Source organism: Tupaia chinensis, unplaced genomic scaffold (genome assembly GCF_000334495.1).
Source record: "Tupaia chinensis unplaced genomic scaffold, TupChi_1.0 Scaffold000009_1, whole genome shotgun sequence".
NCBI classification, from domain to species: domain Eukaryota; kingdom Metazoa; phylum Chordata; class Mammalia; order Scandentia; family Tupaiidae; genus Tupaia; species Tupaia belangeri.
This window is the reverse complement of record NW_006159439.1, coordinates 1,064,753-1,091,601: the sequence shown is the minus strand read 5'-3', so window position 1 is coordinate 1,091,601 and position 26,849 is coordinate 1,064,753. Positions and strand designations below refer to the sequence as shown.

At 35.8% G+C, this 26,849-nt stretch overlaps 1 protein-coding gene across 2 annotated transcripts in view; it reads right to left on the bottom strand.

Moving 5' to 3' along the window:
- EPHA3 (EPH receptor A3) overlaps positions 1 to 26,849 on the bottom strand; it is a 404,175-nt gene that overhangs the window by 320,993 nt on the left and 56,333 nt on the right. The window lies entirely within an intron of this gene.

The window sequence follows — 26,849 nt, the reverse complement described above, 5'->3', positions numbered from 1 at the left end:
GATTTCTTTTTCTTTAGATGATGAGGTCTGATTCTATTATCAGAAAAAATTAAGACAGTGGTATCTCATTCAAAACTCCCTTTCTTTTCCTTAATTAAATTGATTTAAAACTTTTTCTTTGAAAATCTTGTCTGCACTGCACTCCAGTGTAATAATTGAGAGAGAGTTCAGAGCGAGAAATTAGAGGGACTGTGGATCAGTAGTACAGTAAAGACACTAGAAAGAGATCATATTAACTAGTCTTCCAAATTGAATCTATTTTCAGTAATATTTGATAGTCTCTGAAACTTTAGCCAGACATCACAATGCACAGAAAACAAGTCTCCATTGCAAGTCTTCATAAATAACATTTCTAAAGTGGTTTGTAAGATATAATAATGGTATTTTCTCTACGGTAAAAAAAGAAAAAGAAAAATGACTTTTATATGAAAATGTGTGATAGGAAAACATCACCATTAATAATACATTGCACATCGACTGTTTGTACTACAAATACTTACTGACTTTGACTGTCTTATTATGTTACGATATATCATGGCTAAAACCAGTGAAAGTATGACCTGAAACATGCATAAGAAAGGTTAAGCCCAGGGACCAGCAGTTAGCGTAATGGCTATGTCGCTTGATTCCCATGTAGTTGACTGCGGTTCGAGTCCCAGACTCTGTGGCTTAAACTCACGCGGGGCGCGTGTGTGTGCATGCCCGAGATCTCTAGAGGAGTATGGAGGAGAAGGGATTGTGGTGTGGCCATCCCTCCTGGGGGATGATTTCTCACTTTCTGTCTCTCTGTCTCTCTCTACATTTCTGGCGAGGGCACGCACCCTATAGCAAAAACCTCTCCAAAAAAAAAAAAAAAAGAAAAGAAAGGTTAAGCCTCAAGATTTAGATGCTACTGATAAGCAGTAACTGATGCAACATTTTCTTTATTGTTCTTTACTTATATCTAAAAATATAAATAAATAATATACATGTATGTACCTTAGTAAATAGAAGTTAAGGTACGCAAAGTGCTTTAAAGATAGAGAATCCTTTAAAATGCAATGCCTTAAAATATTAATATTTTCATTATTAATTTATATTACTTAGAAATAATAGTAATATCTAAAGCAGAAAATCTTAATACTATATTTTTCAATACACCTAAAACATCCACTGCAAGAACTGTTCTAATTCAAAAACTTTAGAGATAATGTACTCTCTAGTAATAAATAATGGGTTCACAGAGCCATCATTCCCGAAGGTCTGGAAGTTCAGGAGAAAGATTTCTTTCAAAACGTTGGTATACCTTTATAATAACATATGACTCCACAACCAGCTTCCATTTTTAATTTCTTCGTCAACTGTAATATGTGTATACTCATAATTTCTTCAATAGAACTCATTTATACATTAGTTCTACATTTCTCCAAAAAGAAAGGAACATTAAATGGAAATTAACTTATATTTAGAAATTATAACAACATATAACTGATTTAAATGTCTATAAATCTAAAGGTTACATTTTTCTCTTGATTATAAGACCTCAAAATATGGTTCCCTCCTAATTAGCCAGGGTTTATGGAGCATACTGTTAGTGGAACTGTACCTTGAGGAAGTTTAATACAGCAATTGCCCTCAATATTTTATGACTATCCACAAACAAGATGCAATTTCAATCATATAATCAAAAATAAAAATGTAAGCAAAAATGTAAGCATGTCTAGTTCTTGGAATCTTCCTCCACTACATTGGCTCCTTTTGAGGGGTATTATTTTATTACCTTTAGACTTATTTTGTTTTATTTAGTGCCTCAAGTTTCTTGTAATATTCTGGGTATAGAAAAGACACTAAATCAATCAGTAACAGTTCCTTGAATAGCACATTGTGCAACTAGGAGAGAAATAAAATTAGTAAGAGCGAGAGAAGTGGAAGAAGAGGAAATAAAACAGGCATCAAAAAGCAGTGAATACAATTACGAAACACATGCAATGTTGTCAGGACCACAGTTGAAATTACCCAGAGGATTTGTACAGGGTGCTGGGCTAAAACAGTGCATCTCATTAGCAATCACTAATTTGAACTAACAACTTGGATATTTGCTATTTTCTACATTCATTAGCAGTCTGAGTGGCTTTTCAAAACCTTCTGTAACAAATTAAATCTTAAGCCTACTTGATCATTTTAACTTTTTTCAAAAAAATGAAATCTAAGAGGTAAAGAGAGGTAACTAGCCCTTCACAACTGCAGTGTGCTGTCAGCCTATGTCAGTCTCTGAAGTTGTTTACTGAAATCTTACCAATGGGAGAAAGAACATCAAATCAGAAGAGAGAAGGCAGATGTATGAGAGACAAGCCTTTTTTTTTTTCTCACTGTTAAAGTTCCAAATGTGGACAGGCAATCCAAGGAATCAGACTTGCAGTCGCTTCTTAAAACCCCCTGAGATTTCAACACTCAGTTGTCAGTGCACACCAGGACATGCACAACACCCAGATGAGTGTCTTTTGCAGACCTGATGTATAGAATGGCTGGCAGTAGCTCACAGTATTCTGCACATGCCTAGAGGTAAAAGTATTTGTTAAGGTACAGAATCAGATCAAAGAAAGAAAGAAAGAAAGAAAAAAAACTACTGTTATGATAGGGAAATTCAAGATGTATGCAGGTGTATACATACACATGTGCTTTATGCTATGTTACCTGTATGTAGGTGTTTTGCAAACTATTCATTTATCAATGTCTACAAAACCATGTGTGAGTATGTATATGTGAAGTATTCGTGTTGTGTTTGTGTTTTTGTATGTCTGAAACACTAAGAAAAATACCTGTATGTCTTTATTTTAATCTCTGTAGAAATAGAAATGACATATTGTGAAAGTCATTACAAAACGTATTTATTACCTTCTATTCATTTTTCTATAGCATATTGTAGATTAATTCCAAGTAATTTGCACAAGAACTACTGATAAGTCAAGGATTTTATTATGTATTTATTTATATATCTATAGTTAAGTACACTGTAACAATCCTATTCTAAACAATATATAGGGCCAATATTTGTAAAATGCTTCATAAAATATTATCACATGTAACAATTTTGTGAGACATGATTATTATTCTTATTCTCCAAGTGAATTTACTGAGAGAAAGATTAACTGACCAGCCCAAGAAAAAGAAGTAACTGGAAAAAAAAGATATTTCCAAGTCAACTTTTGAACTTCAAAACCTATCATCTTTCTCCTGTGCTAACAACTGATATTTCCAAATTGGAATGTGTTAGGATTTGTATCACAAAAGCAGAAATGGAATAGGAAAATGTAGGAGAAACTTTAGTTTCTTTATTACAATGTTGAAAATATCTCTTAAAGTTAATCTAGAACTTGAATCAAAAATAAAAAGAAAATTGCAAAAGATAGCATCAATTGGGGCCAGTAATATCCAAAAATAATCATAAATTTAAAAACAAAACAGAATGAAACTATTCAGAAGGCAAAATTAAGTCCTGCAGAATACAATGTTTGTGCTTTTCTCCTCTCTTCCTTCCAATGCTACAGGTGTCAGAATGTAACAGAACCAGAATCAAATTATAGGCAGTTTAGAAGGCACAACGAAAACTTTAAATAGCAATCTTGCCTCTCAGAAAAGTATTTTAATGTACTTGTATAAATTAAATATTTCAAATAAAATAATTTGGACTAATACTTAGGGATAATGATTTTAAAAGCCTGTAAGACAAATAAAAGTTACTAATTTACTCAAAACTATTTAAAAGTTAAGAATTCAACAAGGTTTGAAATAAATCTCTACCTACTGAAATATGTATGCTGATTGATTTCTGTGGTTTCGCATTTAAAACTGATGTGCTTTAATAAATGACCACTGACTTTACACTGCACCTGTAGAACTCAAATTGAAATGAGTATTTTTAAGTTGATTAGGGCCTGTATTGGGAAAGGTTTTTGCAAACTAGGCATGGCTGGTATAAAATATAGCATAAAATATTGACACTTTTCCAATTTAAAGTGGTTCCAAATTTTCCTAGAGCAAATTGTACTTGTAAACACCAATCATTTTTACAACACTTTAAATGATGAAATGCTGCACTTGAGACTCAATTTGCTTAAGCTTTATCTGTATCACATCAAATAAAAAGGACATAGCTTCAATGATAGCATTTTACTGCCAGATATAATGGACACATGTTTATTTCCTCAGATGAAAGGTTCAGGGTCCAATTCTAAAAATGCTTTAATTTTTTCTTTTTTAACAAAACCTATTGTCATCATATTTTCAAAGCTTGGTTTAATTGAAAAAGAAGCATTCAGGACCAGAGAATGGTATTGCATGCCTCTAAAGAAACTGAGACAACCTATCTAGTTCACAAAATGCTTCATATTTTCTCCTTCGTAAATGCCATTCTCAACAGATTGGTAAAGCTTGCTTTGATTTGATTTGATTTGATTTTTTTTAAAATATCCCAGAAATTTATTTCATGTTTTCTTGAATACATTTGATATATTTGTTTGTTTGCTTTGGGTGCTCCTGGTAAATCTCATGGAGACACTGATTTTAAAAAATGCAGCAGCAGAGCCAGCAGGCAGTGTGGTGACTAAGGTGCTGGAATCCACATGACCACCCTTGGTTCAAGTCTCAGACCTCGCAGCTGAAAAATCACAATAAATAGACAGGCAGACAGATAGCTAGCTAGCTAGCTATATAGATAGATAAATATTTTTTAAAATAATGGAGCCAGAAACACCTTATAATGAATGATAGCTGACTAAATTGACTAGTATGAATTCTTTCTAAACCTCCTGTCTTTATAAAGTATTTATTAGTACCTTTGTGTATATCATATTTTGATATTTAACTTGTTGCTTAATAGAAAGAATAAGTTTTCAGCAAGATGTATAATTCAAAGACTGCTAGTTCTAATTTATAACTCTGCAAATAGGGTTAGTAATTTAATTCTGATTTATATTGAAGACAGGGATTTTTAGAACAATAGATAGACTTGCTAGAATATAGTATATAGTCTTTCCAACCAATATATAGTATATATATTTTCTTTATAAAATTTCACATCCTGAAGTTATATACAAATTATGTAGGAACACATCCTGTGTGGAAATGATTTAAAAAACAGACCCAAGGCCACCCTGCTGCCTGGTGGTTAAGGAAGCTGTATTCCACATGACCGATTACATGATTTGCATCTCAAGCCCAGTAGCTTTAGAAACACTGGGAGCTTGTGTGTGCATGCCCAAAATTTCAAGGGAGGTAGAAATGGAAGAGAAATGGAAGATTGCAGCAGGACAATCCCCGTGGGAGATGCTTTTTCATTCTCCTTCTCTCTCACTCTATTACCATCCAGGGAGCACACATGTCCTCTGGAAAATTAAAGCAAACAAACACATGAAACACAAAAACTCAAGAAAAAAAATGGACCCAATCTACATACAAATATTTGTATATAGCTGCAAATAATCTCATTTCCCCAATAAAAACTATACTTAATTGTGGCCAACAGAGGGCATAATGATTATGTTGCTAAACTCTCATGTAGTTGACTATGTTTTGAGTCCCAGACCTGGTGGTTTAAAGTACACCAAGCACATGTACGTGCATGCCCAAAAATCTCAGAAAAAGAATGGAGAAGGGATTGTGATGTGGCCATCCCCTAGGGTGGGTGATTTCTTGCTTTCTGTCTCACTGTCTCTGGCAAGGGTGCATGCCCTTTTGCAAAATTCTCTCTCTAAAAGAAAAGAAAAGAAAGAAAGAAAGAAAGAAAGAAAGAAAGAAACAATACTTAAAAAGTCGTAATGACCTTGCTCACATCTTCTTTTTATCAGGCCTGTTTAGATTATCTACACATTATTCAGAAGACTCACACTTCTACAAACAGATAGTGACACCCTTGTTTTACTGCTATGAAACTTAAAAGAACACTGAGGTAAGAGGACGCTTATGGCCACAAAACTTAAGCTTCTTGTAAATGTGCAACTTTCGCTAACAGAATAAGTGCAAAATTTTTGAGAACTCATCAAATATAAACATAAGGCAAGGAGGTAGCACAGTGGTAGTTCAATTGGAGCATCATGGGAAAGGTCCTAAGTTGGAGTCCCAGGTTCTCCCTGAGCATGTGAGGCATGCACATCGGGCACATGCATGATCCGTTGAGAGTGGATCACAATATGGGCACCTTGTTGGAGGTGTCTCTCTCTTAAAAGAAATGAAATCTGTGTGTGTGTCTGCGTGTGTGTATACGTTGAAATTAAAATTACTGCAAGGAAAACACATCTTTGTGAGTCATTTTCATTGCACAGCAGTCTTCCTTTAGTGTGTTCTCTGTAGCTGAAGAAATTTTTCTTGGGAACAGCAGTTATCATAATGGCTACATCGCTGAACTCCCATGTAGTTGACCACAGTTTGAGTCCCGGACTCAGTGGCTTAAACTCATGCTGGGCGTGTGTGTGTGTGTGCCCAAGATCCAGAGAGGAGAATGCAGGAGAAGGGATTGCGGCGGGGCAAACCCCCCCCCCCTCCAGGGGGATGATTTCTTGCTTTCTCTCTGTCTCTCTCTGTCTTTCTGGCGAGCGCACGCTGGTGAGCACAAGCGCCCTATAGCAAAAACGTTTCTCAAAAAAAAAACTTAAAAAAAAAGCGTTTCTAAAAAAAAAAAAAAAAAAGGAATTTTTCTTGCTTCTATCTTCGGTGTCAATTTGTTCTTCTTAAAAACACACACGTGGGAACCAGCAGTTAACGTAATGGCTATGTCGCTGGACTCCCACCTAGTCGACTGCGGTTCGAGTCCCAGACCCGGTGGCTTAGAACTCACGTCGGCATGTGCGTGCGTGCCCAAGAGTCCAAGGGGAGAATGGAGGAGAAGGGATTGCGGCGTGACCATCCCCCTGGGGGGTGATTTCTCACTTTCTGTCTCTCTGTTTCTCTCTTTCTGTCTGGCGAGCGCACACACCCTATAGCAAAAAACCTCTCAAAAACAAACAAACAAACAAACAAACAAACCCACACATGTTACCTGAGAACAGGGTATATCTTTGCCACAAGACTGTCAGTGTTCACCATGTTATTTTTTCTTTCTTTTCTTTTTTAAATTTGTCATCAGAAGTTGTGTGGGCTTGCTAGAGACAGAGAAAGCAAGCCTTAATAAGAGAAAGTACCCCCCCTATTCCCTATGCAGAACGGTCACTCTGCAATCTCATCTCCTCTTTTTGTCCCTCCTATCAGGATTTTGGGCACCTACGCAATTGGTCTCATTATTTTTCAAGCCACCAGGTCAAGGACCTGAACCTTACAGTTGGCTATGTTAAACAGCCATGTTAAACACCTAGTCATGGGCTGACCCAGTATTCATTTTCTTGCAGTCATTTTTTGTCTTATTCAACATAGTTTGTGAAACCACAGTCAATGCTTCAAGGGATCTTTTTCCTTTTTAAAAATGTGACTGTATTTCTTTTTGCATTGTTTAAACTAATGAATATTCTTTGAGACCTCAAGAGGTGCCTAAGATATTCTTATTTCAGAGTCTGTCTGGATAGGAGTTCTATCAGCAAACTACTGCTGGGAATGACATAAGAAAGCTGAACAAAACTAAGTAGACAGTGGTCATTATCAGTTTTTGAACACAAATTCTGTCCTGCTAGCCATACTGTTTAACGAGATGAAAAAATATACTTTAGAATAATTGATTTTATATAGCTAATGAAACTCATGCATTCAACAATAAGTATAAGACACACATTGTACTTATTCCCGTGTGTCTTTCTTTTCCTTTAGATTATTGAACTAACAACAGCAATAAACTGCTTTCGTTGAAAACAATCACAAGCTATAAAATGATAAAACAAGACTGAATTTTCTCTCTCAATGAGCTTGACAACCTGTTTTGAGAAGTTAAAAGTATTATATCTCTAAAGATTTATTGCTCACCGGGAGTAGACATGTAAAATGGTTTTTGGCCTTTGGACTTTTCTAAACTAACTTAAATGCATAGGACAGATCTGCCAAGAAATGTTTTAAGAACAAACACAAACAAACAAAATAAATCAGGTTCTTCCATTATTAAATTCAGTACTTGATGCATCTGTATAATCATAGGTCACATGATACAAATCTTGTTTATAAAACAAAGTATTGGGAACTACACGCGCACACACACACACAAAACCCATCCCTCTTCTACCAGTAGATATATTTATAGGTGTATGGATATCCACCTATGTGTACATGTTTCTTTTTTTTCCATTAGTAAGAGAAACAGAGAGGGAGAGGCTATGAGAGAGAGAAATGGAGAGTTTTGTCCTCAGGGTCTCTATTCCTCATACCACCCCCAGCCTCATGTGTCTGCCTAGGTTACTCAGGCAGGCCCCCCATGTGAATCTATAACCCTCCAATGTAGGTCACCCTAGCATAGCATGGATTCGACCGCATACCTCTCAGTAAGATAAACAAACTTAAAAAAAAATTATAATAGTTTTTCCTTATTAAAATTTTTTATCCTGTGAAGATTTTTCAAAACATTGGATGAATTTATAATCCCCAAATCAGATCATTGTGGTCATTAAGATACTCTAAAATACCTCAAAATATTGTTTCACACTATTTTCCTTTATTTTCAACACAAAACCAGAAGAAAACAAAAGAATTCTAAACCTATGACAGTCACATAATCACATAGTAATTGATGTCCTCTTTTTACTAACAATACAGAATAGATCATCTTTCTGAATGAAGTAGTAACGTCATTCATTTTCTTTTTATCATTATAATAAAATCATCCCAGTGATATGGAATATTTTCCTCTGTCTACAGCTATTTGTCCAGTAATTTTGCACATATATTATTCTAATAGTCCCAATGCACCCACTTGAATTGAGTGACCAAAGGAAAGGTGAAGTTCGAGTTAGAGAAAGCATTGCAACTAATTAATATGTCAGAGGAGTACAGCCTTAGCCAAAAGAGTTAATGAAGCTTGCTAAGGACACATGTGGGTCTTTTGTAACGCAAGCCTGACTGTACAGCCTAGTTAGGTTAAATTGTCTGTCAGTTACTGGCCAGTTGGCCACCACCTGGCTGCCTTGCCAGTCTTCCCCCATCACCAACAGCCCTCTTCCACTCTCAATGGCAAGCAGCTGCCACTAAACATCTAGAAGACTCTGACAAGGTTTGGGCGGACAATGGGCTCCTGACATGTGAATGAAGGGCCAGAGCGACACTCTGAATGGGGAAGATTTTCTCCATTTAAACTCATAATGTTCACAACAACACCCATAAAAGAAAAAGCCCATCCTTGGTGTCAGGCCATTAACATTTATAACAATATGCTAATAACCTTCTAGATTACTTTCAGTTTCCAAGGATATTTAAATACATGAATTGATGACTTCAGACTTAAAGGGGATAGTGGGGGAGGAGAGAGCATGGGCAGTTGTTTAGGGAGGAGGAAGAAACAAAAAGCAAATGTGAGAAATTGCCATCTATCTCACAGAAAACTACTTTTTTTTAGCTTTCCACCCAAACAGAGGGCTTCTGTTTGTAGAAAGATTAGAGTAAGGCTTCACAATGCCCTGAGGGGAACATTATTAATGATGGGCACATTTCTATGAGGCGTGCATTTAAACGAGACTGCGGCTATCATAAGGTGGTTGCTCTTGATTCACACTAGTTTTAAGTCTGGCCCATGGACCTTGGTCTTTGCGGTTATGTGCTGTCTTGTCCTTCAGCTGCCTCCTCCAGGAGGACTTCCATAGCACCTCAGGTGGATCTTTGAACATCTGCCCCAAGAACAGTTTTAGATGGTGAAATATCATGTCACAAAGGAAAATATGGCATTTTGGAAACAAACCCTGAGGTTGTACTCTGAAGTCAATTAGAAATGAGTAAACAATCCCAAATAAATGGTGGACACGGTTTTCTTTCCCCTTATTTTATCATTTGCTATTTTCCTACAATAAATTCATGGTGTAGTTTGTAATATGTTCTCCTACCACATTCATCCAACATATGCCTCAAAATGAAGTATTAATTTGTGTTGTCATAAGAAACAAAACCTATCCTATTCACTGCATATTACAGTGTGTTCAAATTTCGTTGTTACTGACTGAGGGAAAGACAGCTGCTCCTACTTTAGGCTGATCAGCAATAGTCAATCAATTTCAAAAATGATTTTTTTTCCCACAGATTTCAGTATTAAGCTGTTGCCATGCAATTGGATTTGCCTGTCTTCCAATGAGAAGAGGCACTTGAAAAATACAATATACTTTATTTAAATCCTGTTACAAAGAATATACCATTAAAAGAGGTAAGCCTTTCATTATAACAGTTGACTTTATTTTCCTGAGCAAAATGCTTCCTTCTTTAGTTTTTAAAACAACTTTCATAAATTTAGAATATAAAAATCTGCATATTATATTGAAGCTGATTAGTATCAAATCTACAAATATATATCCATGAAATGATACTAAACAGAACTCCTTTACAAGGATTGAATCTGTTCAAAGATTTGCTCCACTTATCCAACTAGTAAGTCTATCAGACTGTAATTCTTAGAAAATGGTTATAAAATAGTATACATTTGCTTTTCAGGTGAAACTATCATTAATCTTTAAAAACATGCTTGTTTGTAATGACCCATTAGACAAGCAAACTACTGAAATGTGAATATACATATTACTTTTTAGTTAACCAAGTCCTTTACAATAAATTGTTTCTTTTGATTTTCTTACTTGAGAATAGTAAAGTTAACAAAGGTTTGTATTTTACAACAGCACATAGAAACCTATCTTTTATTATAATTCCTTTTTAGGTTTCAATATTTGAATTCAGTTCTCTCCCTGCATGCTCTGTCATCAGGAGAGAAGGTTGTGTCAGGGGACACGGGTCACAGAAGAAGACTATAGAAGATTCCAGTTCTTATGTCTTAAGTTCTTTGACTCCAAATTGTGTGAATTACCCAGGACCAGTGGAAGACTCTTACTGAAGTACTGCTGGGCCACGTCTATTAGAACTGAGAACTGGAGGAAGGTGGCCTTAATGGACTGGAACTGCTGTAATCCACAATGCCAAGCTAATTGTGAGGAAAATAAACTAAAACGTTATCTCACAGACTAAGCCAATCGCGCCAGGTTTAAACTTTTGTAATTCTATTTCTGTGATTAAATCTTTCTTTTATGAAGCTATACTTCAGTATTAGAGTTTGTTGACTTCCAGTGCCACTCATTTGATTCTCTATTACCACCAGTAGTGTTTCGGTAGACCCTAATTAACAAAGTCCTTCATATAAAGTAGATTTAATGCTACAATTTCTACTACTAGAAATTCTGAATCAAAAACAAAATTAAAGGGGATGGAGTAGCGTGGTGGGAAGACAACTGGATCCACATGGGAAGACCTTGGGTTCAAGACATCAAGACAATGGGTATACACATACATGCATGCCATGATCAGGCCGGCTGAGGCTGAGGGGGGGTCACTGTGTGAAGACTCTGTTGGGGGTGACTTCTTTCTATGTGTCTCCATTGCTCTCTCATGAAAGAAATAAATAAATACACTTTAAAAGCATTAACACCATAAACAGGCATTTATGCCCCAGTAAAACTGAAAGCATGCTACATTTGAGTTTTTAACCAAAGAATGAAATGCCAAGAGAATGAACTTAAGAGAAGATTTTCTCTCTTTCTCTCTCTCTCTCTCTATCTCTCTCTCTCTCTCTCAGAAAAAAAAAAAAAAGAGAGAGAGAATTTTTGAAAGGGTGTCGCCATGCCTCAATCTTCCTATCTCAGCCTCCCCGTTACATAAGATTACAAAGGCACACTGCAGCGTCCAGGTTTTGGTCAGTCTGGGATCTGAATCCAGGCCTCCCATATGGCTCCAGCATCATGCATTTGCTCCCTCCTGCTTGTGTAACCATGGCTGGGCCAGAAGCCTCTTTTTTCATGGCCCAATAATCTCACAAAGACATTCTTCCATGTTTAGGAGCTCAGCATCTTGAAATATATGCTATCCAATAATACATGCACACAAACAAAAAAACCTGTACGGTCATTTTTGTGCTGTTCTTCCTCTTCGTTTGGAGTAATTTGTACAAAATAACTGCTAAAGTATACATATCAATCAGCAAATGATTTGACACATTTTATATGCAAGTTATTTAAGATTGCAGTCGGTATTATTATGAAAAGCAAGCATCATTTAAACAATTTTGTCAAGGTTAAAAATAGGAGTAAATGATCAAAATCAATTCGATGCAGCTTTAAGAAACACAGCTAAGATCCTGTTAAGTGTTTGTGTGTGTAATGTAAAACATTTTTTCTGAAAATTATTGGATGGTATACAAAAAAACTATGTCATTCGTACTTTAAGCTTTAATGCCTTAACTTAAAAAATACATAATTAGCAGAATTATAAGATTCAACTACTATTGATCTCAAAGGTTGTGAATTCTATATTTTTATACTTCAAAATTACTTTGTGGTTTTAGTAAAAAGAAACTCTAATTTTCAAATAGGCGACCTGAATGCCTGAAGATTTTTCAACTAAACAAAAAATCATCTTGCTGTCCATTCAAGCCTCCAGCCAAAAGACGATTGTTGTCTCCAGATAAGACAATTGTTGGTGTTTATTCTACTGAAAATGTGAATATATGGTGTTTCTGATTATTTGCTTAATTAAGAAAAGAATTTTATACAATTTTAGACCGTGAATTAAAAAGATAAGTCTCTGAGATGCCCTTTGTTTAGTTTTTCTGCTAGTTTTATCATTTGGGAGATACATCATAATCAGTCAACATTTTCTATTGCAGCACATTATATATTAGAATAATTAAAATATTTCATAAATTATTTATATATAAAATATGTATAACATGTATAATAAAAGTCAAAGCTTCCTTACCTAGCAATAAGAATTCAACATGTAGGTAAATATTCATTTTGTTCTTTCTTCATAAAACATTTATAAATGTTTAGAAAAAACTAAGTATTCATGTTGTGTATAAGTATTTTAAATTTCTCTAGTTCAAAAGCATTACATTTAGTTCATTTTCAGTAATTTTTAATGTGGTTTTGATCTAATACAGTAAACTCTTCAAATATTTTCATGAATTTAAAGTAAAAGTAGTTTCTTAATTGCTGTGAGATTAGATTTATACCATAGCTGTAACTCTCAGCATTAAACATGTAAAAATTTGGAATGAATAAATAAATAAGGGAATTAGAGGTCTCATAACTACCAATGCTCTTTTTTAATTTGTTTTGTTTTGTTTGGGTTTGGTTTTAACATAGTCTCAGTAATTGAAGATTTTAAGGAATGATTTAAACAGTCTAGGAAAATTACAAAGCATACACACACACACTCTCACACACACACACGCACACACAAACTTTTCCACTTTCTGAGATCCAATAACAAAATACTACATTTGCCAAAGTTATCTGCTTCCTATCAAGACCTATGTTTGGCACAAGAAGTATCCAATTCATTCATCATTGTCAATGCACAAGAACACTAATTATTTCAAATTGTTTCCTCAGCCAGAGGTCTAGGACAAATCAGGCAAGCCAAAAATAGCAGTTATGAATAATTATGCATAATTTACCTCAAGGCCTGGACCAGTCCATCATTAAAACTTTTGCTTGCCACACTGTGATCTGTGCTAATTGCAAACTTTAAAATTAGTTCAAGGTTGTGTTTTTATCTGATGTCAACCCCTAGCCCTCACTCTAGTAACTTCTTGGTACCTTGAACACTTCAAATAAAATGCCAATCACAATTTTATAGAAATATAAGGAATTAAAATAAAAGATGGAAATCAGTAGAGAAGGTATCACTCCTATACTTTGTAATCCTCACATATGTTCAAAAGTGATATAAATATAAGGGGTTAGAAGTCAGAATATGATGATGATATAGAGTGGGAATTCTACCCTGCACCAGTTGGAAAAAAAAAGAGAGAGAGAGAGAGAGACAGAGAGAGATTTAGCAACATGCAAAATATTTCTCTTCACTGTTGTGAGGCCTTAGAAAATTCCTATACTTTCTAAAGGAAAGGACCTTGAAACACATCAGCAAGTCCCCAGTGTACTTTGACTTTGACTTTCATTTAAGATGAAAACAGAGACAACTATGGCTATTACTATATTTCTAATAAGTACAAATTTCCAACTCTACAGCAAGTGCATCAACTAAAGAGGGCACATGTCCAATCTGTTACCGTGTGTAATGATATTTCTGTACCCAAAGGACAACATTATGAATATACCTCTTAATTTCTTCTCCTAGCCCAATCATGCTACATAGTAAAGTTATCATTTATATTCTAATGGAGAGAAAACAATCTAGTAATTAAAGAGAATATAAATATTATATTTTAAATGATGTGTTCTTCATATTTTCAGACATAAAAAATTTCCCTTTTTTTTTTAAGGTCTTTGACTTTTGGGCCATAAAGACATATATCATTACACTGTCACCTCCTGAGTTATTTTCATTGTGTAAAATACAGGATGCTCCATTTCACCTCAGACACATTTAGAGAAGCAATGGAGCAATTTGTAGGAATGGTTTTCTTGACCGCGATTTGTCAGATGGATGCTCAACTCTACCCACCCTCTTTTAAAAGTTTATTCTTCCATTTCTTCTTTCCATGACAGAGAAAGAGAGAGAGACAGAGACAGAGACAGAGACAAACCCATTGAACAAGGTCTTCACACCATGATCCAATCCCCAGCCTCAGTCAGCCCCAGATCAAAAGGAGGTACATGTGCTCTCAAAACACACGAGGACTTGAACTCAGGACCTTTCAGTGTGGCCCCTTCACCTCTTATTCAACATGTTTTTGCAGTACTTACCACGATATCTATTTAATATATTATACTTGAATTAAGAAAGTCCTTCAGATAAAATAGTTAGTTTAAAACTACAATATTTACTATCAGAAAGTGTGGATCAGAAAACAGAATTAAGGGACCTAGTAGTGGCATGGTGATAAGACAACTAAACCCACATGGCAAGATCCTGGCTTTGAGTCTTGGAGCCTCCCTGTGTACACTGGGCACATACAGGCATTTCCATGATCTGGTCCAGTTGAGGCTAGGGATAGATCATGGTGTGAGGACCTTGTTGGGGATGACTATTCTCTAACTCTCTCTCTCTCTCTCTCTCTCTCTCTCGGGAGAAATAATAAATAAACTTTATAACAGGGCTATGAAGTAGCATTTGCAACCCAGTAAGCTGAAAGGTGTGCTACATTTGGGTCTTAAACTAAAGAATAAAATGACAAGAAAATTAACTTAAATCTCCTCTCTCTCTTTCTTTTCAGGGAACAGTTATTTTAAATGGGGTATTCTCATTCCACAATTCTTCAGTCTCCTTTCACTGGGATTATAGGATGGGCCACCTCTCCTTGTGCCTACACTGGACCTGGAATTGCATTTGAGCCTTCCATGTAGCCCCAGCCTGGGAAGTGCAGCATCTTAGTAATGTGCACCACTGTAATTGGGCCTTAATTTTCTTATTCTTAAAGGAATCTTTTTCTTATCCAGCTTTCCAATTGTAGCTAGAAAAACAAAACAAAACAAATAAGTTTAGACTTTCCCATGGATCCCAGCGGGAGTGTCTAGAACATTGAAACAGAATCACTCATAAAATGTCTCCTGTATTAATCTGTTTTATGTTCCTAATCTCTCCCTGATTAGAATTAGAAGTGACAGAAAGATTGTAAGGAGCTCCTGCAATCTTTAAAAGCCCAATGAGGGAGCATTTCTAAAGTAAAAATATGAGAACCTCAAGTCAGCAGTTTTACTTAGTCTTTTTAAGTAGTACTACAAATAGTCTCTGAGTGGTTTTATAAATATAACTTCACTTTAAATGTTTTGATTATCATCAGTTTATTTCTTCTATTAAATATGTTCATCTGGTCACCAAGATACACTCCACAACTATTCTTCTGGGTGTTCTGAGACATTATCCTACCAGCACACAGTCTATTAGCACTAATTTGAAGGTCTCAAGAGAATAAATGGAATGAAAGTCCATGCTTTCATTGACTAATCTGGAGATCACTTCCCTGGCTTACTTAATTTTTTTCTCCATGAACAAATAGGATAATAACACTGAAATTTTTGGTTTGAATGATTCAGTTAGGTTCAGAGGAAGAGAGAAAAACTAACGGGATTCGCCCTTGAAGGAACATAGGTGGAAATAGATCCAGGGGGCAAGAGAAGCTGTGGAAGGGAAGGATCAGGAAATGTTAAGTGTGAAATAAAGTCTGGAAAATGTTCCTCAGCAAAGATTGCCTGGTTGCTTAAATGACTATATAGAAGTTTCTCAGTTTTTTTTTTTTTTGGTGGGGGGTGAGGAAGGTATTTCATATAGGCTATTTGACAGGTGCATGCATGCATTTCTAGATAAATTACTCTCCTCTGCTATCTGAAACTCTGAATTTATGTGAACAATTCAAAATGATCAATGGATTAACTTGAGTTGTTTGTATTCCCTTGTTAACATTTGAGGAACCAGCAGGTGGTGTAGCGGTTAAGATGCTGGATTCCCACATGGCTGACCACTATTTGAATCCTGGGCCCAGATTGAAATTCCCATCAGGTGCATGTTCATGCATGTCCAAATTCAAGAGGAGAATGGAGAAGGGATTGTAGCATGGTCATCCCCCCAGGGTTTATTTCTCACTTTCTCTCACTCTCTGGTATGGGCAAGCACCCTAAGGCAAGAATCTCTCTTTAAAAAAAAAAATATTAACATTTGATACTGTTGGCTATGTTTATGTTGGTTAGACCTTTCTATTTATGTTATGTTAGACCTTGCCACCCCAAACTAGGCACAAACAGATGTTGAAAACCTTATCCCTTAATCTGCCCCTCATTCACCTAGATCAAACTCCCAGACCTTGTTCATTGACCTGAAACAGAAAACGCTGATTTTAGAATAGGTTTTTGTGTCTTTCTCTCCCAAATCCATTATTCTTTCAAAGAATCAGTGTAGGTCATCTTCTCAATTCATTCTGATTTGTTCAATAATGTTGCGTTTTTCTGAGGCACTCAGTTGCTGCAGAGACTCATAATCCTTTCTAGAAAACAAGAAACTGGGGATCTGGGAACTCCCAGGGGTGGAGTGTAGATACTCAAAACTAGTATCTACATAGAGTATTTAGGGTATTTTTTATTCCAATCTAGCCACAGAAATATACATTAGAGAGTAAAGACACTCACAAAAATTCTACATTTATTATTATATTATGTGACTATAACATATTTGGCATTATAATACAATAAAACATGGTAATATTATATAATATGGTAACAGGGACAACTTAAGGTATCAACAGTGATTTTTTAAAAAGATGTTTTAGAAAAGCTTTTTTATTCTCTTATAGCCTTTGCCCCTTCAAAAACAAAAACAAACAAAACAAAACAAAAAAACAAATATCGAAATGCAGATGCTCCCCCACTTAATAGTGGTTTGACTTAATAATTTTATTTTACAGTGGTATGAAAAGAGCACACATTCACTAGAAACTACAAAGTCTCAATTATTTTGTTTTCACTTTCAGTCCAGAATTCAATAAATTCCATGATATACTGAACACTTTACTATAAGATAGATTTTTGTTAAACAATGGTGCCTGACAATAGAGAATGTAAATGTTGTCAGGTTAGATTGAGCTGTGAAGTCTGGCAGGTTTGGTGTATTAAGTGCACTTTCAACTTATGGTATTTTCAACTTACTATGAGTTCTTGAGATTTCATCACATTATAAGTCAAAAACATCTGTATTACACTTGAAACTAAAAGTTATTCTAGTTATTATTAGCATTTTTGTTTTTATTCTTTAATATAAGCTAACTACTTACTATGTATTAGGTATTTAACTACACTCTTTGTATAAAATATAACATTTGGGCCAGCTTGTGGTCTTGTGGTTAAGTGCGTCTGATCCCATATGACTAACCTTGCTGTTCAAGTCCCATACCTGGCTTTGAAAAATACTTTGGGTGGGGGCCAGCAGGTGGTGTGGTATAAAGTCGGTAGACTCCCACATGACCCATTGCAGTTTGAGTCCCAGGAGGCTTGAAAATCACACAAGGCATGTATGTATGTGTGCCCAAACTCCCAAGAGGAGAATGGAGGAGAAGGGATTGCAGTATGGCCATCTATCCACCATGGGGGTTGACTTCTCACTTTCTCTCTCATTCTCTCTCTGGTGAGAGTACATGCCCTTAGGAAATTAAAAAAAAAAGGGAAAAATAAAAATACTTCAGGTGTGCACATGTATGCCCCAAATCCAGAAAGCTATTGTAGTTACTGCTATAATTGGGCCCACTTGCTATTCTCATGCTAAAATGAAATATCCTAGTAAATTTAAGCTTGAATAATTCTACTAAAAATAACTTCGTTGAAAAACAAAGGACAAGAAAGGGAGAGGGAGAAAAAGAGAAGGAAAGAACTGGCTATCTCAGCCCAATTGAAGATCATTCTAAAAGCCACCTCAGCTCCTGCACTCCATGGAGGCCAGGCTCCTGGCTGGGCCTGTATCACAGCCCCACATCGCCTCTGCCCACTCCTGCTGCGTCCTTCTCCCTCCCTCAGGTATGGATCTCCAAGGCACTCCTCAAATATTAACAGTCACTGTGCTCACTCCTTCCTACAGCCTGCTTCCAGGGCACCCCAACCTGCAACAACAGGGACAGACGGAGAGGCTGAGCAAGTGATTTCCGGGCAAGAGAAGACTAAGGAGAGAAACCCTGAGAGGGGCGATGTTGTATCAAGAGAGCAGAAATCAGAGCATAAGAAATCAGATTTCTCTAGTTCACTCTTTCTCTGCTTAAATCTAATACCATAATTCACGGTGGTGGAAAGTATGCTATTCATACATTGTTTACTAATTCAGTATTAATCTTTTGATCTAATTTCTTTTGAATATGGCATGTTCATTTATTTACTCCTGTGTTCCCCCCATTATTTTCAGTTCTTTTTCAGAAGGTGCATGAGCTCGCCAGGGAATTGAGAGACAGAGAGAGAAAGAGCGAGAGAGAGGGAAAATGAGAACGCTCCCTGTCCCAGACAGAATGGCCACTATACAATCCCTGCTTTTCTATTCTCCTCTTGGGATTTTGGGCACACACACACATGCACCCAGTGTGATTTTCAAGCCACTAGGTCTGGGACTTGAACTGAGATCAGCCATGTGGGAATCCAGTGCTTTAACCCCCATGCCACCTGCCAGCCTCAGTGTTTTTCATTTCTAAAACTCACAATTCCTAGGATACTATATATCTTAATGTATGCTCAGGAGCATTTCACCATCTTCCCAAACTTTTTTTTTTTTTTTTTGGAGAGGTTTTTGCGATAGGGCGCGTGTGCTTGCCAGACAGACAGAGACAGAGAGACAGAAAGCGAGAAATCACACCCCAAGGGGGGATGGCCATGCTGCAATCCCTTCTCCTCCTTTCTCCTCTCGGGATCTTGGGCACACGCGCACATGTGCCCGGCATGAGTCTCAAGCCACCGGGTCCGGGACGTGAACTGTGGTCGACCACATAGAAGTCCAGCGACATAGCTATTACGCTAACTGCCGGTCCCAGTTTTCCCAAACTTTAACTATAAGCAATATTTCCTTTGGTATCAAGTATTGTCACCAACATGATAATGATATACTGATCTAGCTAATTCCCAATTCTTATGTAAATCTCTTACTTGTGATTTTAAGTAAATTACCTCACTTGAATAAAAAGTTCATTAAGCAAAAGAAATATAAAAGAATAAAAATTATGGTGAATTGAGAATTTATCAAAAACCCATAAGAGTCCTTTAACATCTCCATAATGTTTCATAACATCATTGTTTTTATATTAACGTCCATTTAATTGATCTGTTATTTCTTGGGTGAATTAGTAATTTCTTCAAATTTCTCAGTTTAAATAATTCATTATTAGGGTATAAATATATGGACATAAACGAGCCTTGATCATTTGTCCTATTTGCCAGAGGGTGCAACCAGAGAGAGACAAAGAGAAGAAGAGGGAGAAAGTAAACCCCAACCGGACTTGGTACACTGCAATCAGTTCATTTTTCTACCCTGTCGAGATTCAGTCATGCATGTATACATTTTCAGAGTTTTCAAGTCTCTAGCACTGGGATTTCAACTGCATGGTGGGCCCTGTGGAATACTGATGATTTGGGTAAAGATATTTATAATATATTGTCTTTTCCCTAAGGTAATGTATCATTTAGGCTACTAATAAGAAAAAAATAAAAATATGTAGTTATTTCTTTTCTTCTTTTTATATCATATGCATAGGAGGGTTCCCCTTGACCTTGTTTAAGGAAATTAAGGGCAAATACATTTGTATTTCTCATATGTCATGGCTTACCAAATTTTCTCTGCTTTCAAATAGGGTTAATTTCTAATTTGGAAGACAGCTTTATACAGTACCCTTTGGGAATTGTTTTTTAAACAGTGCTCCTTGAGACATTGGTGTCCTTTGAATGTTTATAGTTGTTGCTCAAAAGCAGAGATCCATTGTAAATTATATTTGAGAAATAGTGGATCGTAAAAAAGCAAATCATGCCTCTAGAATAGGACTTCTCAAGATCTATAAAATATTAATGAGTTTACTTATCTAGAAAAAGGAGACAAAATTTATTGTATTCCATATTTTTCCCTGTTTAAAAATTTAATTTGAACATTTTTTGGAGTAATGCATGAACTTCTGATAAGTATACTTAAGAATTCTTGACTGGATAAAATAGCCAACCGATAAATTATTTATTCTTTATTTCCTTCTAATGGACAGTAATATATAAAACAGCACCTTCTAATAATTGCACTCTAATTGAGAAGTGACTAAAGAGGTCAGATACTTAGGAACCACACACTCTGTATTCTTAACATTGATAATGATTCTCCATGGAGTGACAGAGTCTACAGTGACATATTCTTCCTTTTTCAAGATTTTTGCTATAGGGTATATGCGCTAAAAAGAGAGACATAGCGACAGGAAGAGGGAAAATGAGAAATCACCCCCTAGGAAGAATGGGCATACTGAAATCTCTTCTCCTTCACTCTCCTCCTGGAATACACACACACACACACACACACACACACACACATACACACGGTGTGGTTTTTAAGCCACCATATCCAGGACTCAGACCATGGCTAGCCATGTGGAAGTCTAGCACCTTAACCACTACACGACCTACTGGCCCTGACATATTCACTTTTTAAAGAAGCACCTATGAAAATAGTTTAGAACATTCTGGAGCCAAGCCATTTAGGTTTAAATCCTACCATTAACTGATTGTACAACCTTGGGCACCTTACTTAACTTCATTGTGTCTCATTGTTTCATTTATAAAATGATAATAAAATGTGTACTGTAGTGTTTTCCTGTGGGTTAAATGAATAGATATTTGCAAATCATTGGTTTACACTGAGTTACGTAAGTATGTGTTAAACAAACACTTGTTGGCAAGTTCTTCTGACTGAAGTAGGTAGAAAAGAACTCGATATCTAAGCCTTCATTTCACCTCCTCAGGCTTTTCTCCGTAAACTGTTTAAGATTTTCAATCCTGCCCATGGACTCTGCCTATTTGTTTCCCCTGCTTTCTTTATTTACATATTTTTTCATAGTAAATGTCACTGTCTAAACGTCATATATATTATTAATGTTGGACATGTTTCTCTCTTACACCCCCAAGGACGGCTTGTTCTTTTTTATTTACTGCTGTTATCTCCAGAGTCCTGTAGAGACAACTTCCTGGAATTAGTACCTGTAGGGTAATTGTGAATCCATACATGAACATCATCAGCCCCCAGAGAGTTTCTTCTCTGATTCTGGGTCCCTCTGCCCTGAATTTTATCTTCCCAACTTTACCCCTTTACAACAGCCATCTGCTGGGAGCAGCACAGTTATTTAGATAACCATGAACTTAAGCACGTGTTCCAGAACCCCAAGGAAATCAGGAAAAACACCTAAAAGAAATGTGATAGTCTATACTCCTTGTTCCTCTTCCTTTTTCATCAACTTTGCAAGAGATCTGGTTCTGTGAAAGAACACTGTAGGAATTCGCTACAGGTGTTACTGATGACAGCTGAGGTATGAGCAAGGTGTTAATAAGGCCAAATAGAATATGTCTTAATTTATCAAGCAAAAATGATTTGAAAGCTGCATTAAGGAAATTCTGGCAATTGTTTTTTAATGAGGATGTCTATTTTAATCTCACTTTTGCTTTTTTTCAGAAGTAAAACTTGCGGATAAGTGGTGTAAGAAGGAAAGCAAAGCATTTGGTTGGCTGAGTGTCCTAACATTGGATCGCACTACCTTAGTGTCCTGGCTTTTTTCCCAGGAGAAGCCTTCGCTTCATCACAATTTCATTCTTTCGTTCTGCAAACCAGAACTGTCCGTGGAAGTTTATTCTATTCCTTCAGCTTTTGCACTCTACACATTAAGAGGCAGACACCTTCTTTCTGCCACATTATCTGGATTCATCTGTGCACTGATGCAGTGTCAATTTTGAAACCTGTCCAGGCAATGAGAGGTGGCCTGTTTTCTGTCCTAGGCCATCTGGCTGCCCTTAGTTACATTTCGTTCGGGGGAAAAAAACGTGGTGGTGGAAATGAGTGAACATAAAGAGGAAAAAGAATGAAAGGAAGTGATGCTACCAAATATAGTCAGAAAAACTTATATATTGATATATTTAGCACTTTCTTAATGTGCTTTTTTAAAAAAATAAAATGCTGCTACCCTGTCTAGTATTAGAAACTTCTATTTTTAGTTTTTGCATAACGTCTATGATCATTTGCAAACCGATATCATTCTTATTTCTTCCTAAGATAGGAAACAAAAGTTTTCCATTAAGAAAAGGAAATATAAATAAAGCAAACACTAGAAAGCTAGGCCTTGAAGTCCCACCTCCTAGTAGAATAAAAAATGAAAATAATGAATGAACTTTTCTGTCAGTTTCCCAGACATCTGAGTCTAGTACTCAGGTCTAAAATGTTTGCCAAAATTATATTAGATCAGCCCTCATTCACACTATAAATAAAAGAAGCATCATACACTAAACAAATTGCTTAAAAGATAAACTACTTATAGGAGGCCAGTTAAAAATAAGAGCATTTGCTTTTCATTTCATAATATATATTCAACTTTTTCCAATTTCATCTACTTTCTTCTTGTTTGATAGAAGGAAGTCCTGGATTTCCAACATCCAAATAAAACAGATGGGAGGAACACCCAGACACAAAGGAAGTGCTTTCACCAACCACCCCCCAAAACAGGAAAAGAAATAACTCACACAGAACAGTTAGGGTTCTTTAGACACAATTTTTCCATCCAGAAAAGTCCAGTAGTTATTAGTCTCTCCCTGATAAGTTACTTAGTGCTCATGTCTATGTTTGCTCCTTCATAATATGCTCTGGAAAATGTATCTGTATATACCATATCTTCTTCCCAACAGCCTCCAGTAAATACATAACTTCATATGGCCAAGTTTATCCCTTTAACAATCACCACACTATTCATCTCATAAAGACTGTTATTTCTTTCCCTTTGGATACTTACAATCTGTTTCTTGTAAAGTTGAAAGAGGTTTTTTTTCTTGTGTTGAAAGAACTGACAGCTGTAATTACTGCTACCACTGCAGTACAACTTGGTTCCCAACATTCAACTACATGCCGTATAAAGCAGGAATCTGCTCAATGTTTTCAAAGATGAGAGAGCAATCTTATAAAAGAAAACACTAAAACCATATTTTCTCTCTCTCAAGAAAATAGAACCTTCAACAATCATGTGCACATGACTTCAAAAATTTAAATTTAGTGATTAAAATTTAATTATAAAACAGTCAAGATTTTGCTTTATTTATTTTTAAAAAAGAATTATGTATTTAATTTTATGTATTGCTTTTTAAAAATTTGCTACAGTACATGTACATTCACCAGAGAGAGATAGAGAATATGAGAAAGCAAGCTGTCAGGTCTGGGACTTGAACCATAGTTGACCATGTGGGAGCCAGCACCTTAACTACCATGCCACTTGCTGGTTGCTTTATTTATTAGTTTCTTAAAATTATATTTGTGATGCCTTGCATTGTGAAAAAAACGATGGATCTTTCTGTTATTTATAATTTCTACTAATAATTCAAAAGTCACCTTGAAAATCAAAATGAATTATAATCACAAAGTGATCTAAAAAAATGTTTCAAAAATTTACTTTTTCATCTGTGATAGCATCTTCTAGTTAATGAATTTGGGGAAAATGGAATGAAATAATATATATTGTCGGAGCCTGGTAGAAGGTACAAGCACTCACTAAATGCTACTTGATAATCTTAACATAACAGAATAACACAGATTGGATAAAACTATAGTAACAGTTTAAGAAATAGTTTCTAAGCTCTTAAACTGAATAATACACAAGATTATTATTCATACTTTAGTTTTCATTACTTACCGATTTTATATATATTTATCTGCCTGTTAGCTCTGAAATGACTCTAGACTGGGAATTATGACCTATATTCATATTTCCAATGTTTAACATATAATGCTATCTGGCACATATACACACTATGCTTAATAGATTTAATAGATGTCACTTTGTTTTTTTGTTTGTTTGTTTAAGAGATTTTTGCTGTAGGGCATTTTTACTGTCGAAGAGGCAGAGAGAGACAGAGAGACAGTGAGAAATCGCCCCCTAGGGGGATGGCCATGCCACAATCCCTTCTCCTCCATTTTCCTCTAGACACTCATGCACACATGACTGATGGAAGTTTTAAGCGTCTGGGTCTGGGACTTGAACCATAGTTGACTACATAGGAGTCTAGCAATGTAACCATTACACTACCTGCTGGTCCCAATAGATGTCACTTTCAACAGAAATGAATTTTTTTCCTTTTTTTGAACAGACATGAATTCTTTAATGAAGTTTATCTTTTGCAAAAAGCAAACACAAATCTTCCATATTTTCAATGCAATTGTACAGACAACTTAGTGTAATTAATTTTGAATACTCTTCTGTAAACTACATATCAGTTACAGATAGCTGTTTACAAATATGACTGCCAAAGGATAATTTTTCATGCTTATATAATTGACCCTAGCTTTTTCAAGGGATATAAAACACTTTTTCAGGATAGCTATCTATTGATCAAGGAAATCTCAGAAGCTAGGCTCAAAATTCAGTATTTTCAAAATTAAAGACTGTATCTTTCTGTGCTCTATTTATGCATCTTCATTAGCATTATATGAGCAGTACATGTATTTTATGAACATATTACACAGAAAATTTGTTCTATATTTATTAATTTATTCATATTCAAGAAATATCTATTGAATGCACATTAATCAGTGTCCTGGGGATAAATTATAAAAGAAAAAAATGACAAATGTTTTCTGTCCTTTCGTTCTAAAGGGTGGGGGATATAATAAGTAAATACACTATAGAGAGTGCCAGAGGTGATATATGTTATGGATGAAATTAATGCAGTAAGCAACATAGGGTATATTGAGGAAAGGAGAAAATCATTCTAAAATAGTGATCAAGGCGTGTCTCACTGAGCCATTGGAGGGGGACAGAAACAAAGCATGTGGTGGTCTTGGACTTCATGGCTCAGGGTACAGAGGGGAAATATTTGCGGGAAGAGGGAAGAATTACGTGATGAAGTTCAAAGATACAAGCAGACCTGATTTTCTCAAGGTCACTGTGGACTTGCTCAAGGTCACTGCGGACCTTGGTCAAAAGGAAAAGAAGTCAAGTTCCCATATATCTCTGGAGGGCAGACTGTGCACGGCCTTGAAGGTGGTTCTGAGTAGTTAGACTTTACTCCAGTGGGTAAGAAACCATTGTGGATTGTGAACCCAGGAGAGCCGTAAGTGGATGGAAACACTTTAACTGGGTCACTCTATGTGAAATATAATCTGCAGCTGCACTGAGACAAGTGCAGAGTTTACAATAATCAGGTCAAAGATGGCAGAGTTTGGTCAGAGTGGTTGCATTCGAGGTGATAAGAAATAGTCATCTTTTGGGTATATTTTGAAAGTACTGCCATCAAGATTTGCCATAATTGCAAGTGGACTATGAGAGAAAGAAAAGAGTCACAGTTGACTCCCAAGTACTTAACCTGATCACCTGGAAGTAAAAAGCCATCATGAACTGAGATGAGGAAGGCCACAGAAGTATGTTTTGGGAGTGGGTTAAGGACAGAAAGAGACAATCAGGTTTTTAAAAAATTGATATAGTTAGTAATTGTACATATCTGTGGGTTTCAATGTGATTCTTCGTATAAGAGTACAACCAACACGTATTGATCAAATCAGGGCAATTAGTATACTGATCATATCAGTCACTTGACAGGAAATCAGTTTTTAATCGGTTCAGTTTGAGAGGGAGCTGTTAAGAAGGAAGTTAGATATACGAAAGTTAGAGAGGTTTGGAAATGAAGAGGCAATCAGTCAATGAAGAAGGAGTCACTAATGGAAAAGAGATAAAACAAGAAAAGCATGGTACTTTGGAAGTCTACTTAAGTCAATATGAAATATACTTATTTTCTCTCTGACTCATATATTCCCTTCAAGGAAAAGTCAAAATTCCAGCTCTAAGTGCATCTTTCCTTAACCATCCGAGTACACAATGGACCACTTCATTTTTTGAACATCTCTAGCTTTTATTGTGTATGTACACAATTTAGGAATTAACATATATAACATGGCACTTATTACAGCTGTGCATATTAAATGTTTTACTGTAAAAATCTATATTTAGATTTTTATCTCCACCCAGCTGTTATAGGATATATATATATATATATGTATATATATATATATGTATATATATACAT